The sequence below is a fragment of the Lissotriton helveticus genome, chromosome 2_1 (genome assembly GCF_964261635.1).
Source record: "Lissotriton helveticus chromosome 2_1, aLisHel1.1, whole genome shotgun sequence".
Taxonomy (NCBI): domain Eukaryota; kingdom Metazoa; phylum Chordata; class Amphibia; order Caudata; family Salamandridae; genus Lissotriton; species Lissotriton helveticus.
Window position 1 is genome coordinate 778679394 of NC_136059.1, and position 12454 is coordinate 778691847.

General features: G+C 40.5%; 1 long non-coding RNA gene across 1 annotated transcript in view; it reads right to left on the bottom strand.

The window, feature by feature from the left end:
• Positions 1–404: 404 nt before the first annotated feature.
• Positions 405–12454, bottom strand: part of LOC144819499 (uncharacterized) — a 203520-nt gene continuing 191470 nt past the window's right edge. Inside the window, exons 2-3 of the long non-coding RNA XR_013607411.1 lie at positions 693–853; positions 405–540 (exon numbers count right to left, since the gene is read on the bottom strand). This is a non-coding gene — a long non-coding RNA (uncharacterized LOC144819499). The remainder of the gene's footprint in view (positions 541–692; positions 854–12454) is intronic.

Genomic DNA, 12454 nt, shown 5'->3' on the forward strand with positions numbered 1-12454 from the left:
GGTTTCTCTTTGCAGTAATTTTCCCTTTTCAATTTCTGAGCCCCCTTTTCTTTAGGTTTCTATGTTCAGTTCTTGAATTCTGTTGAAAGAGTATATTACTTCCAGATTTGCTTAAGTCCTTTATTTGCATCCACCACAGGATCTTTACAGCTAGTCTATCATAACTATATCATCATCTGCCTGTTGCCAAGCCTCTCACACATTCTATGCCTGGTTATGAACTCAACACTCCATGGAATTACATCACATTAAAGTGACAGCATCCACAGTTAAAAACAGGCCATAAAAAATTCCCTTTTCCTTCAGGGTTCCTCTTTCCAGTTTGGCAGGTTCGCTTTTCAGTCATTGGTCTTCATTTTCTTAAGGTTCCTCTTTTCGGACTTTGTTTTACCTTTTCTTCAAGATTTTCTTTTCATTCATTGGGATCTCTTTTCCCAGTTTCAGTTTCAGTTTTTTGAATCTCCCTTTTCTTATTCTTTGGAGCTCTCGTGTACGCAGAGTTCCTCTTGACAAATAATAATCTCATTTAACTCCCACTTCCTGGAGGAGACATAAGGTAGAAGTCAGCTGAGCAGGTAGGTAATCTAACATTGCTTTTTTACTTCTTTCTCTTTTCATTCGTTTTTAAACATGTTGTCTCTTTCTCTCTTCATTTCTGTGTCTCTTTCCCGTTTTCACGACCCCACACTTACCTGAAATGAAGATGAAGTAGCTATCAGTCTATCAGGTAGGTTTTGTGGCACTCCCCCTTGGTCTTTGACGCCTTTGGATTTACACAGGGAGATGAATATTGAGGAGTTGTTGTGAATCCAGCCTTCCCCCTTGTTATAGGTGTTGTGATAGTAAACGCTGCCTGTGCGAGACAAAAATAAAATCTGGTTAGAGGTTTCAAATTGCGAAGCAGTAGGAGTGTCTGTCTCTATACCCCCTCTTTAAGATCTGTCTCCTCTCTCTTCCTTTGCAATTAAATATTCATGGCTATTATCTCTCATCATAATTCATCATGGTCTATTTAAATACTTTTTGAGATTTGGCATTCAGAACCAAATTATTATAAGAATCCCTAGACTTGACAAAGATATTGCAAATGGCAATAACAGAAGTGCAACCAGGAGCTCATTCTATAGCATGGCAGTAGGAAAAGGTGAAAAAATAGTAGGATAGATGAACATCAAAGAATGAAAAATCCAGATATACTCAGAAGTATATGGCAAGACAATAAACTATGTTACAAATGTTCACGTCATCCATGAGCATGTCTGACCTAAAAATTAAAATTGCAGATGTTGAAACAACAATCCTTTTGCTTCTGTATACAAAACCAAAGAAACACATGTAAAATAAGATAAAGAGCAGATATGGAAAAAAAAAAATATATAATGTAAGATCAAGAGAGAAATTAAATATATCTCACCAGAAGGCGGTTGTTTGGAATTTATATAACTGATAAATGATAGAGGAAATTAATACATTAACTGTTAGGACAGAAGCAATATTAAATTTGACAGCATTCAGTAAAAGGACACAGAGGACAGACAACACACAGCTTCTTTTGCACTTGATACTAGAGTCACTTGCAACAAAATATGTGCCCCTGAAGGAGTATCTCTGCGCTTAGTTCACCCTACAGGCAGATGGAGCAATGCTCTCAAGATCTTAAAGAGAAGGAGACGCTATATTTAAAACAAGAAAGTCTTCAACAGTTTCCTGAAGGCTAAATGATTAGTGCAGAGCCTGAGGGTAGCAGGCAGTTTGTTCCAAAGACTAGGACCCAAAAATAAGAGAGCCCTTCCACCCAGTCTCGCCCTTCTAATAGAAGGAATTTGTAGAAGATATTGGTTGCTAGAGCGGAGGTTGCGTACAGGATTGTAGGGGATAAACTTCTCAGCCAGGTACAGAGGGCCTGAGCCATAAATACTCTTATGGATAATACAACTGGTTTTGAATTTAACCCGTTGTCGGATCGGTAACCAATGAAGCTTTTCCAGAAGAGGACAAGAAGGGGTTCTGGGCGGGGCATTAAGAACTAGCCTTGCACCGGTGTTCTGAGCCACCTGGAGTCTACTTAGCAAGTTGTCATTTGCTGATATTAATAGCCCATTACAGTAGTCCAGGCGGCAATAGAGCCTGGACAAGGGTCTTTCTGGAAGCGTCTGGCAGTAAAGGAAACACTCGTCTAAGGAGTCCAATTATGTGGAAACAGGACCCAGCTGTTTGATTGACATGCTCCTTTAAGGACAGCCCTTGGTCCAATCGAACACCCAGGTTCTTTACTGCCTTCTTAGGACTGGGGACGGGGCCCAGATCTAATGGCCACCAGTCCGGCGACCACAATAGTGGGGCCTCCCCAAACAGCATAACCTCGGTTTTCCCTACATTACATTGCAGGAAAATCGAGGCCATCCATCGAGACACAGCCCTCATACCTTCAGAAAAGGAGTGCTTAACTGCAGCAGTCAGAGTCTGGAAAGGAAAAAGCAGCTGAGTGTCGTCGGCGTACGACACAGGAATAAATCCATACAATCTCATAAGATCAGCCAGGGGTGTCCCATACACATTAAAAAGCGTGGGACTCAGACACGAGCCCTGTGGCACCCCTTTGATGAGCTCCACAGGTGCCGAACGGAAGGAACCCAAACTGACACTATGCGAGCAACCAGATAGAAAACTCTTCAGCCAGGACAGAGCCATACCCCTGACCCCTACCTCCTGCAGACGACTGAGCAAGATGTCATGCGATATCGTGTCGAAAGCTGCGGACAGGTCCAACAGCACCAGAATCACAGAGCTCCCCTTATCCTGTGACATTCTGATGGTATCAGTCACAGAGAGGAGCGCCGATTCCGTGCTATAGTTGGGCCTGAATCCGGACTGGGAATGATCTAAACCTCCAGTTAGCTCGATGAAATTCGACAGATGGATGTTGATATGCTTTTCCGTTATCTTGCTCAGGTATGGGAGAAGAGATATGGGGCGAAGGTTGGGTAAGTCCGTCTAGGGAAGAGCAGAGTTTTTACGGATGGAATTTGCAAGAGCCCTCTTCCACTCCTGTGGTACCTGACCCTCAGCAAGGGAGAGATTCACCAAAGTCTGGATCATAGGACAAAGAGAATCGCCCAAGGAGGAAACAATTCTGGCAGGGATAAGATCTAAAGGGGATCCTGTCTTAATTTGACCTATTAGTGTCTCAATATCGCTCTGACTGACTGCAGGGAAGGTAGTGAGTATGGCGGTATCAGTGGTCCGGGAATGATATAGAGCTGTGAGGGGGCAATCCATAGGGTTTGTAGTCTTGATGATTTTATCATATATCAACTCTATTTTATTACTAAAAAAGAGGGAGATGTCATCACATAATGATTGTGAAGATAAGTCAAGACTTTCACAAGCCGTAGGTTTAGTAAAGGATTGTAGATTCCGATATAATACCTTAGAGGAATTGCCTGCCTCAGTTGTTTGCGGGGCAATGTGGTTTTTCCGGGCCAGTCTAATATTTTTGTGATATGTAGACAAGGCGGTATAATAACACTTTTTATCTTCCTCAAAATACGTATTTCTCCAGGCTTTTTCTAACTTTCTACAGGCCTGTTTATCAGACCGTAGTTGACCAGTATACCACGCCTCTTGACAAGAAGTGGGGCGCTGTTTACATAATTTCATAGGGGCCAAGGAGTCAACCGCAGTTAAAATAGCAGAGTTGAACTTAGATAGGGCCAATTCAATGTTATCAGAAGCTGTAATAAGGGGCTCAACTAATGCCTTCTGAAAATCATCTGATGTCATCTTATGCCATTGTCTACGCCAAAAAGAGGGAGGGGGGACCGTTTACTGGGTTTGTCCAAACCTAGCAGAGAGAATTCAATAACAAAATGGTCTGACCAGTTCACCTGAGTGGATGGCCGGCATGCGATCTTAGAGGAGTTGGAAAAGATCATATCCAATGTGTGACCTGCTAAATGGGTAGGACCTTTGTTGTGTTGTGTGAGTACTAATAAAGATAGGTCCGCCAGAAAAGATAAAGTCTCAGGATTATTGGGAAGGTCACCATGCACATTAAAATCTCCTAAAAGTAGAAAATCATTTCCAACTTTAAAGTGCGGGCCAGTATTTCAACTAGGGAGAGAGCAAAGTTGGCACTCGGCCCTGGTGGGCGATAGACCAAAGCCCCCTTCCTGTGGGCTTTAGACGGAGTATTGATCCTAAAGATCATAATTTCCATCAAGGGATTACTCCTTTGTTCCAGTATTAAGACATTGATCCCCTCTTTATGAATGATAGCAATGCCACCACCCGTTTTGACAGGTCCATCTAACCATATCATTCTATATCCTGCAGGGATACCCAAGGTAATTGCAGGGACCGTGTGGGATTTCAGCCAAGTCTCGGTCAAAAAACATAACTCAAGCTGTGCGGTGGAAATGAGATCCCAAATTTCTGTGTGGTGTTTTGGTAGGGAGTGGGTGTTGCATAATAAGCTCTTCCACCCAGTCAGGGAGTGTGTTTCCCCCCTATAACACCCAACCGAAGTGTATAAGTGGGACGCCTGAAACCGGCAGTACCTACACGAAATGGTTTGAGAAAAGGTAAGTGTGTACTCCACAGAAATTCACATCAATTTTTCAGGATTAGTATCCGTTCTTTCCAGATCATAGTATAAAGGACAGAACTATTTTTGATTGCAGTGAAGTGTCTTTATTATTGTTCATAGGACAAGGACAGCCGACACGTGTTTCGCCCCCTCTTGGCGATTTGCGCCGGGGCTTTCTCAAGGCTGTTGAAGAGGATAAGAAAGAACATTTTAGTTGTGTGGTATGATAGCAAGTGACCCCAAGAGGAACTGAGAAATCACCTAGTGTGAAGAAGTGATTAGGGTGATTTTGTGGTGTCATAGCGTCAAGGCCTTATCTACAATCACAGATAGTGGTGAATCTTAAGTCAAATGCAATGATTGTAACTTGAGTTATACCAAAACCGCGCAGACAAAGAATACAGAGAAAAGGAGTGATGCTAGTGTTAATTTTAATTTTAAAAGAACGGCAGGGTATAGTTAGTGTTGAGAAAAGTGTCTCGGTATTCAGATTTCATTTGGCAAATCAGAAAGAGTCCCAAGATACCAGATCAGAGAATGGTGGGTAGACAGAGAAAAGTCACAGTATGATAGACACAATACAATAAAAGTACCTAGTTTAGCTTTATGACGTAAATGATTGTAGTTTCCAAATAGATTCAATATCCAAAGTATGAAAATCTAGTTCTTCAGAGTTAAAACATTTTTCTGTCAATTCAAATGAAACAGTTTGTAAATACAATAGTTTTGGTAATCAGATCTTCCGCATAGCATGTCAGATAAACAGTATAAGAAATACAAACAAAAGAAACAAAGCTTACAATATTAAAAACCTCTATCTACGATACCAAGTAATTAAAAAGGTTCGCACTTTCTTACAAACTTCGTATTAGGTTGTTGCGTTTTAGTTGGCATAGCTAATTATATTCATTTTATCAAAATTTATCTAGCCCTGTGAGGTAATACCTCTTATTCAGTGAAGTTGGACCTGACTATTGTGCCTGCATTGCGAGGATTGCCAAACAGTGGGCATATATTGGAGAATAGTTCGAGCTGGTAGTAGCCCTTGTGAATAGCATTAGATTTGAACGTGCATATAACATGGTCAAAATGTGGAGTAGCATGTGATAAAAAGAGATTACCTAGTTTGTATATTCAAAAAACACATGGTTTAAAATAGTAGCCGAACTGCACACATTTATTACATTTTAAAAAAAGGAGAAAAAGGAAAATGATTCCTGTTTTTAGTTGTTTGTCAAAATCGGGCATTAATTCGAAGTACAGGTGTTACTTCATTTATGTTAGCTTTCTTTTAAATCGACATACCCAAATAGCCGCGTGATTAGTGCTGCGCCACATTTCTGTACAGGCATTATGTTTATTTAAAAAGGCAGTATTATCCAAATAGGTGCGTCTGGTTGTAGGGACGATCGATGATTTAAGGGTAAAGGTGCAGCTCGTAGTATCTAAGTTATGCGGGAAAGGGCAGGAAACGCGAGCAATTTAATGAGCTAGCGTCCCGAGAAACAGAGGGACGGCATGTAACTGCAATTACAAAGATTACGCACGCCAACTTAATCGGCGTTACATTAGAGTATGAAGTGCTTTGGAAACTTCCGTCCCGAAAAAAAGGGGGGACGGCACGCATCCGTGGTGGCGAAAAATACACATGCCAAATTAGACGGCATACGCAAAAAGCTTACTTGTGAGGCTGATGCTCTCTGCTCCTAGTATTCCGTCAACATGGTAGTTCTTGGGTTGAATCCCAGCGGTTCCCACAGCCGCGGGAACCCGGTAGTTAATGGATCCGACCCGGAAGTAGATCCCGAAGAACGAAATATCCATTAGTTTTGCTACGCTTAGGGTTTTGTTGTTTTTATAATTAAAGGAGTCAGATAGCAGGCGAAAAAGAGCTGTGCTGATTTAAGTTTATAAAGAGGTTGAATTGAGCAAAAGTAAAAAAAGAGATTGTTAATTACAGGGTTTTTTTCGAAAGAGGGTGTCTCACTCAGTTCGGTGGCCGAAGCGCCATTTATGAGTGGTGTGGATACCTGATTGGCGGGATATCAGCCTATGATGACCTTTGCAATATAAGCAAATATCATATGTTCACCGGTTTGCGTCTTGTTCTATTGTCAAAATTATGAAAAATGTGGTGATTAATGATAAATTATTATAGAAAATGAAAACCTAAAATCATAATTGCATTGGCAACACCTGTCAGGTACCAGGAATTCTTGACCTCAGGACAGGCAGAGGCAGAAGTTTGAACACTTGTTTTTTGCCGGGCACCTAAGATTACATCAAACGTCAGCCAATGTCAGCCAAAGCACTTTCCAGGCTTTGGAAAAGGTTGCGAAAAAGGAGACCTCAAAGTGGTGGGAAGCAGCATCTCTCAAAAAATATCTGGAACACAATCTCATCCCACGGGGATTACGCATTCTGATTTTTCCTCCAATTGAAACAACAGCTCCAGAAAAATTACAATTATGGGAGGACAATCTTCGTACTGCCTCTAACAACATGATTCGACAACTTATAGACATAGCAATGGAGGAATATGAAACCAATAAAAAAGAAGTTGACACCTTATCCAAAAGAATTGAAGATGCAAACTGGGGTGAGATTACAACCAAAAATTATGAGATCCTAAACAAATTTCTGGACGAATTTGAGGAAGATATAATCCAAAGAAAAAATCGAAAATTCAGACGTGACCTGCAGGACTATCAACAAGGGAGAGTGTACACTTTTGCACAAAAATATGATAACATCAACACCTCAACACCTAGCAATACTGTTAGCGAATCCATCCAGACACCATCGTCATCTGAGGCAGGCTCAGTAGAAAACCTATCCACATCATCTAATTTGAGACCGCAGGTAAATTTTCGGGAGAAGGTCCAACGACACCGTCTTGGAAATATACAAGACAATCGATCACGACCACCAAATTTGGGTACACCAAAACCAAGTACGCCGGGTGTACAAACCAGAGCAAGGAAAAGGGAACAACATCTGACCAAAACATAACCAATAATTTGGTACTCAATCTGTCTAAGACTACCTTGTCGGAAACACACAATCAAATCCTAAACAGAGGGCTGTCCTTTTGTCCAACTGCCCAATGGGATTTAGTAAAAACCAAAATAGACCTCTTCAAATTTACTAGGAGACTGAAACTACATTCCTTCTTCCAGGAAAATCCAAGAAGACGGAGGACGACCAATTGCAATAACCAAACTAGTGACTTGTCTGCACAAGATTTGGAAAACAGCAATCTCCTACTTCACTTGTCCTCAGATGAAACACCGGATGATCTGGAATCACTCACTACAACCGCAGATGAACTAGGCATTGACATTTTTCATACCAAACCGAATCCCTTGAAGAAGAAGTCAAGATTCACCCCGTCATTACCATCTGGTAACTCGATTGATATGTTCTTTTCCAAGGTGACTAAAGATCTAAACAAGGATTTTGACAGGTACAAAGCCAAGCAAAAATATATTCCAAAAAACATCACCGCCAAAGAAAGACTTGCACTGACCGAAATACGACAAAATGAAGAGCTGATAATTAAGGAAGCGGACAAAGGGGGAAATGTCGTTATCTTAAATACTTCAGATTACCTCTTGGAAGCACAACGGCAATTGGATGACAACACATGTTACCAGGTTTTGGAAAACAATCCTACCAAACAAATCCAAGAAAGACTATCCGCATTACTTGACCTATGGCATGAAAAAGGCCTCCTTAGCATTGAAGAAAAGAATCTCCTATACATCAAAAACCCAATTGTACCAACCCTGTACCTACTACCTAAGGTGCATAAGCCAGGGCGAATACCAAAAGGAAGACCTATAATTGCTGGTATTGATTCTGTGTGCTCAAATCTAGGGGCCTTCATTGATGCAGAGCTGCAGCCTCTAATGAAATCCCTTCCGTCCTTCATCAGGGACACAAAGGATGTACTTCAGAAACTAGAAAATATAGCATGGCAAGAAGACTTTTTCTTAATTGCAATCGACATCACCAGTCTATACACCTCAATTAAACATACAGATGGTATAGCTGCTACTAGAAAATACTTGCAAACTCGTTCAGTTCATCTAACGGCACGCAACAGAATGATCCTTGACTTTCTAGAGTTCTGCCTATTTAACAATTACTTCCTCTTCAACGGGAAATATTACTTACAACTGCGGGGGACCGCAATGGGGGCAAAATTTGCACCCCCATATGCCTGTCTCCTGATGGGAGTGGTGGAACAACACTGGCTCTGGCAAGAAAGACCGGAAGATGTGACAGACAACATAATAATGTGGGGTCGTTACATAGACGATATTTTAATGATTTGGCAAGGAACAGAGAACAAACTCAGATCATTTATCAAGTCTATGTCACCGAACCAGTGGGGTATTGAAATCACACACAACATCTCGAAAACAGAAATTGAATTCCTGGACCTGTCTATTTACATCTCAGAGAATCAGCTACACACCAAAATTTACAGAAAGCCGAGCTCTGCAAATTCTATCTTGCATGCCACCAGTAGCCACCCTGCCCACACTATCACAAATATTCCAGGAGGGGAATATAGACGAGCACGCATTAACTGTAGCTCTGTGGAAGAGTATGAAACGCACTCAGCCAATATAACCCAACGTCTGAGACAAAGAGGCTATAAGGAACAACCACTAACTAAGGCACTCACCAAATTCAAAACATCTGACAGACAAAGTTTACTACACAACAATCAACTACAAGAGAGGAAACAAACAATTCGCTTTACCACTGAATATAATAGCGGTCAACAATATATCCGAAAGACCCTGCAAAAACACTGGCACCTGTTGAAAGATAATCCAACTCTGTCCGATACACTACAAGATAAACCCCAGATGGGTTTCTCACGAAGCAGGAACTTAAGAGACATTCTTTGTCCATCCTTTCTAGATATTAAACCAAAACCAAGAGCATTTCCACCTCAGACCATTGGCTTCTACACCTGCACGAATTGTTCAATCTGCAAATTAGGCAAATCAAGAACCAAAGAGGTCCTAATCAATGGCCACAAATATAAGATCAAAGATCTTATCAACTGTGAAAGCACCTATGTTATTTATTTAATAACATGCCCTTGTGGACAACATTACATTGGTAGCTCTAAAAGACCCCTGAAAGTCCGAATACAGGAACACTATCGGAATATTCATGGAACAGACACTAGACAGTCCCTTGTAGATCATTTCCTACAACATCATAAGAACAACTTGAACTTCACATTTGTTGGCCTAAAAAGATTAAAAATACCTAAACGAGGAGGAGATTTGGACCAAATGCTTCGTCGAGAAGAGAGCTCATTAATTATAGGAATGGAAACTGTAACAAATGGGCTTAACCAGGAATATGAGTGGCATCACTGGCTGTAACCGACCTCACTTTCCCAACTGTGAGATAATGAAACAATACCATGGACATAGTCGAAGGTCCATAACAGTTGAGTGGCATCATTGGCCATAACCTTTCTCACTCTTCCCACTGTGAGATGATGAAACAATGCCATGGACAAAGTTGTATGTTTATTACAGATGAGATGAATAACTATATTAGGGCCTGTACAACTATGTACTCTCTCTAGATAGAAATACTATGCTCGACCGCTTTCCTAACAAGACCTATTCAGTTTTAAATGCGGATTTGTTGAGATCCAATGTACAAATATAAAATATTGTGACACCGTTGTTGTTAGAAAGCTAACATGGTTCATATTACCCTCAAGAAATGAATACTAGATCAGGACCCAGTTTGATGTAATCTTAGGTGCCCGGCAAAAAACCAGTGTTCAAACTTCTGCCTCTGCCTGTCCTGAGGTCAAGAATTCCTGGTACCTGACAGGTGTTGCCAATGCAATTATGATTTTAGGTTTTCATTTTCTATAATAATTTATCATTAATCACCACGTTTTTCATAATTTTGACAGTAGAACAAGACGCAAACCGGTGAACATATGATATTTGCTTATATTGCAAAGGTCATCATAGGCTGATATCCTGCCAATCAGGTATCCACACCACTCATAAATGGCGCTTCGGCCACCGAACTGAGTGAGACACCCTCTTTCGAAAAAAAACCTGTAATTAACAATCTCTTTTTTTAACTTTTGCTCAATTCAACCTCTTTATAAACTTAAATCAGCACAGCTCTTTTTCGCCTGCTATCTGACTCCTTTAATTATAATAACAACAAAACCCTAAGCGTAGCAAAACTAATGGATATTTCGTTCTTCGGGATCTACTTCTGGGTCGGATCCATTAACTACCGGGTTCCCGCGGCTGTGGGAACCGCTGGGATTCAACCCAAGAACTACCATGTTGACGGAATACTAGGAGCAGAGGGCATCAGCCTCACAAGTAAGCTTTTTGCGTATGCCGTCTAATTTGGCATGTGTATTTTTCGCCACCACGGATGCGTGTCGTCCCCCCCTTTTTTTCGGGACGGAAGTTTCCAAAGCACTTCATACTCTAATGTAACGCCGATTAAGTTGGCGTGCGTAATCTTTGTAATTGCAGTTACATGCCGTCCCTCTGTTTCTCGGGACGCTAGCTCATTAAATTGCTCGCGTTTCCTGCCCTTTCCCGCATAACTTAGATACTACGAGCTGCACCTTTACCCTTAAATCATCGATCGTCCCTACAACCAGACGCACCTATTTGGATAATACTGCCTTTTTAAATAAACATAATGCCTGTACAGAAATGTGGCGCAGCACTAATCACGCGGCTATTTGGGTATGTCGATTTAAAAGAAAGCTAACATAAATGAAGTAACACCTGTACTTCGAATTAATGCCCGATTTTGACAAACAACTAAAAACAGGAATCATTTTCCTTTTTCTCCTTTTTTAAAAATGTAATAAATGTGTGCAGTTCGGCTACTATTTTAAACCATGTGTTTTTTGAATATACAAACTAGGTAATCTCTTTTTATCACATGCTACTCCACATTTTGACCATGTTATATGCACGTTCAAATCTAATGCTATTCACAAGGGCTCGAACTATTCTCCAATATATGCCCACTGTTTGGCAATCCTCGCAATGCAGGCACAATAGTCAGGTCCAACTTCACTGAATAAGAGGTATTACCTCACAGGGCTAGATAAATTTTGATAAAATGAATATAATTAGCTATGCCAACTAAAACGCAACAACCTAATACGAAGTTTGTAAGAAAGTGCGAACCTTTTTAATTACTTGGTATCGTAGATAGAGGTTTTTAATATTGTAAGCTTTGTTTCTTTTGTTTGTATTTCTTATACTGTTTATCTGACATGCTATGCGGAAGATCTGATTACCAAAACTATTGTATTTACAAACTGTTTCATTTGAATTGACAGAAAAATGTTTTAACTCTGAAGAACTAGATTTTCATACTTTGGATATTGAATCTATTTGGAAACTACAATCATTTACGTCATAAAGCTAAACTAGGTACTTTTATTGTATTGTGTCTATCATACTGTGACTTTTCTCTGTCTACCCACCATTCTCTGATCTGGTATCTTGGGACTCTTTCTGATTTGCCAAATGAAATCTGAATACCGAGACACTTTTCTCAACACTAACTATACCCTGCCGTTCTTTTAAAATTAAAATTAACACTAGCATCACTCCTTTTCTCTGTATTCTTTGTCTGCGCAGTTTTGGTATAACTCAAGTTACAATCATTGCATTTGACTTAAGATTCACCACTATCTGTGAATGTAGATAAGGCCTTGACGCTATGACACCACAAAATCACCCTAATCACTTCTTCACACTAGGTGATTTCTCAGTTCCTCTTGGGGTCACTTGCTATCATACCACACAACTAAAATGTTCT